This window comes from Sinocyclocheilus rhinocerous, unplaced genomic scaffold (assembly GCF_001515625.1).
Source record: "Sinocyclocheilus rhinocerous isolate Xijiao unplaced genomic scaffold, SAMN03320098_v1.1 scaffold638, whole genome shotgun sequence".
In the NCBI taxonomy this organism is placed as follows: domain Eukaryota; kingdom Metazoa; phylum Chordata; class Actinopteri; order Cypriniformes; family Cyprinidae; genus Sinocyclocheilus; species Sinocyclocheilus rhinocerous.
Window position 1 is genome coordinate 538,499 of NW_015664206.1, and position 4,268 is coordinate 542,766.

Below are 4,268 nucleotides of genomic sequence, written 5' to 3' on the forward strand. Positions count from 1 at the left end.
TTGAATTCTACAGGATTTCCGGGAGACGTGTGTCAGGTTCTTTAACGTTCCGCTGGAAACAAGATGCCGTGATGCCAAACCCTCACAAAAGAAAAAAGCTCTCGTGTTTACTACTGTGACAACGAGCACTTATCAGGATCAACTAAACGCTGGAGTTTCAAAAGTATGTGAAATATTTAAAGTTTGCGGCATAGAATCTTTAAAATACATCAGAGAGTCTGTTATTGTGGCGACATTTTCACGCCCCGAAATGTGATGCTGGACGAAACGAACTGTGATTGGTTAGTTGACATGTCGGTCAAACGGCCTCATGGGCGGGCCTTGGCCAATGAAAGCTGCCATGGATTCCAGACCTTCAGCCGTCAGTCTGAAGGTCTGTCTACGCAAGACTACAGAAGAGACGTCCTCTTGTCTATTTTTGCTCCAAACACACAATTGGCAACCGGGTGGTTTTTAGTTTTATTTTAGCCGATCTATTTTCCGGATTTGGACACAAACAGCATTGCAATCATTTCCCAAAATGTCTTCCCAAAAATATTACAAAGTCTGTAAATGGGACGTTAACAGAGGCCAGAGATGCTGAAGACGGACACAAAGAGGAAAAAATACTGTAGTAGGCAGAGCAAACTCACAGTTCATGATGCACAAAATATAGGAAGAAAAATATAAATATTGAATTGGGGGTGGGGGTGGGGGGTTATATGAATGTATCTCTGAAAGGAACTGACTGTTCGCTGCTGTTCCATACGTGCCACCTGCTGTCAGAGAGTGAATTTGCAACTTATTTGCAACTGTTTTTTTTGTGTGCAGGTGTCTTATGTAGCATAATTTCACAAATCTCAAGGCAGACCATTCTATTTTTGCTTTAAATCTTCAAATGATACAATCTTATTTAAATAAAAAAAACAACTGCTCATGCGTGTAGCATCTTTGTTTGGATACACTAAGGGGGCTGTACTGTATCAACTACCTCAGGTGGGACTAAATGTATCAAGAACAAACTGTAATATGCAATACTGTCTGTTCAAAGTAAAAAAATAAATAAAAAAAACTAGCATTGGGGATTTGTTGATCTATCTATCTATCAGTCTTGAAAATTTTCTAATTAAAAATTTCAAGGTTTCTTTGAATTTTTGAATATTATTTCTTGCAAGGTATCTTGTTTGCTGCCTCAATTCCAACTCTCAATTAATTCATTTCTTAATGGCACACAACCCTGCTGTTGAAGTTTCACTAATAAACCTCGCCTCGATACTGAATCCTCACCCTACAGAACGCCTGCAAGCCAGACTGAGTTTCTAGAACATCCCGTCCTCTCCGCAGATGTCAGTCAGGCCGCTGTCCACATCAAGGCCATCATCGGTTAATGGGCCATTAGCTTGTTGTTTTGGGACAGAACATGTTGAGCTCTTCATCCCAGCGGTGGCAAGACTGGCATATTGTGTCTGTAATGGAGCTTGAAACGTGTGCCGCTGAGACATTTGCTGATCTCGTGGACAGGACTTTCAGTCTCCTCTGGCCTCAGTTACTCAGATTTTACTGGCGGGAAGCTGTGCCTCCCCTGCCTCCCCCGACGAGCCGCCACTGCTGTATTATTATACAGTATTCAAGTATCTTATACTCACCAATGGTGCATTTATTTAATAATAACACAGCAAAAACAGTAATATTGTGAAGAAAATATTAAAATTTAAAATAACTGTGTTCTGTTGTAATATATTATAAAATGTAATTTATTTCAGCATCCTTACTCCAGTCTTCAGTGTCACATGATCCTTCAGAAATCATTCTAATATGCTGATTTGCTGCTCAAGAAACATTTCTGATTATTATCAATGTTGAAAACAGTTGTGCTGCTTAATATTTTTGTGATAACCATGATACTTTTTTCAGGACTCTTTGTTGAATAGAAAGAACAGCATTTATTTGAAACATAAATCTTTTTTCACTTTTTATCAATTTAATGTGTCCTTGCTGAATAAAAGTATTAAAAATGTTACTGAAATCAAGCATTTTGAATGATAGTGTATGATTAGAGTACAGTAGAAATGACCCAGGACAGAGTTTTAAAGATACAACTAAATTGATCTGAAAACATCAAAGCCATCAGGTGATAATGATAATAGGACGTTTTCTCCTTGTGGCTGATGTAAACAGCTAAAATCAAATTTCAATAGACGAGATGAGAAAAATATTCTGCTGTTGTGGATGAGCCAATAATACTGTATCTTGTGTGTCAGATGGACAGATGAATGAAGCCACTTCACTTTTGAAATTAGAATTTGATTATAGAATTTTGTTAATTTCAGGTCTTGGGGCTATTTCGTGTAAAGATTGCCTGACAGAATCACAGTACAACTGCAATCAATGCAGCCAGAATTGCATTGTCAGCGTTTGCACAGAAACCTACCAGACGGGAACGCAAGTGTCCCTACAGAGACTCCTTCAGCTGAAGAGGTCATTCATTTTAAAAAAGCCCAAGAGACTGTTTTCGTATTTTTACCAGTTGCTTTGTTTTTGGTTTTTTGCTCTGCCATCTGTTTGCAAATTGCAGTGAACCTTTTCAATTAAGTTTGAATTGGCCGGGGGGCCGCGTGTCAGAGGGAGAGCGTCCTGGTGACGCAAAGGAAGGGTGTTTCGCTGTGAGATAAGGCCACACTTATGGCTCACGGCGGTTTGGCGACAACGAAAGTGATGTGGTTTCCAAATTGGTTTCAGGTATTCCGAGTCTTACTATCGCTGAGGGCGAATGACTGTGACTGCATCCGAGCCAAGGATCATGGGATATGCCAGGGACGCCTGTCTGATGTGCTTTGCTGAAGCCTGTGTTGTTGTTATATTTCCAGAATGCTTACTTTGTAGTGTACCACAGTGTTTTTTGATGTTGTTCCTGGAGGCCACTTTCATGCACATTTGATGGGTTTCTCTAATCTAATCAGCTCATTAGCAGAGTGCTATGCTTTGAATCAAAGACTGCATTTCATTTGTTCTAGAGTAAATGTTTATCACTTCAGCGCACATCTCCACGAGTGCTGCAATGTGACTGTGACGTCACGTATCCACATCCTGAAATCGGAAGCTGCATCCTCTGTTCCCTACACACTCAGCAGGGAAGCAACATCATCAAAACAATAGGCTATAAACTAATAAAAGAAAGAGAAGTCATGTGTTAAGAACAAATGGTGCTACCAAATGAAGTATGCAGATTTGCCAAGATTTTAATTTATGTTCCAATTTGAGGGAGCGGGTTTGAGAAGTTGAAGTCATGAATATTTTTCTGCTGATTGCCATGAGAGCTCTTGATAAGGTTGTTGGGTAACAAAGCAGGAAGGTGTTAGTATGCTGCGGAGGCTACAGGATGCTTGAACAGCCCGGAGGGGGAGCTGAGATGTCCATTCTGAGATGTGCTGGATGTGGGGGCCAGGAATGATTGGAAAATTATCTAAGCGGTCTGACTGTTCAACAGCAGGCAGTCTGAGCTGCAATATGGCAATTCAGTTGTCTGCCAACAGAGAACAGTTGCCTTCCATTAAAACAATTTCTACAGGGTCATTTTCTGGCACAGTGTACAAGACTCTGCAAAAGAGATGTATAAGGTGGTGTTTGTACCCTTACACAATAAGAATGGATTTTTTAAAAATTAAATTTGGAGTCTGGTGAAGCGAAAAGCTGTGTGTTTGTAAAAAAACAAATCCATCATTAAAGGGATAGTTCACCTAAAAATGAAAATGTGATGTTTATCTGCTTACCCCCAGGGCATCCAAGATGTAGGTGACTTTGTTTCTTCAGTAGAACACAAACGACGATTTTTAACTCAAACCGTTGCAGTCTGTCAGTCATATAATGGAAGTGAATGGGAATCAGCTTTGAGAGTCAAAAAAACATACACAAACAAAACCAAATTACACCCTGCGGCTCGTAACGATACATCGATGTGTAAAGACACAATACGATCGGTCTGTGCAAGAAACTGAACAGTATTTATATTGTTTTTTACCTCTGATTCACCGCAATGTCTGAACTGTCCTGAGCGCATTCTCGACAGCTGGCGCGTGATGCGTCTTCTTCTTCTTCTTGCTTTACGGCGGATCACAGACTTATAACCGTGCGTTCACACCGCCGCCGTCGAGAGCGTCAAAGTCATTCATTTTCAATGTGAGCCAGCGTCGAGCAGCGGCGCGGCGCGACTTGGACATTGAGGGTGTCGAGGAGAGTTGAAATCAGGTCAACTTTATGGTAAAGAGCTATGACGCGGTTCGGCGGCAACC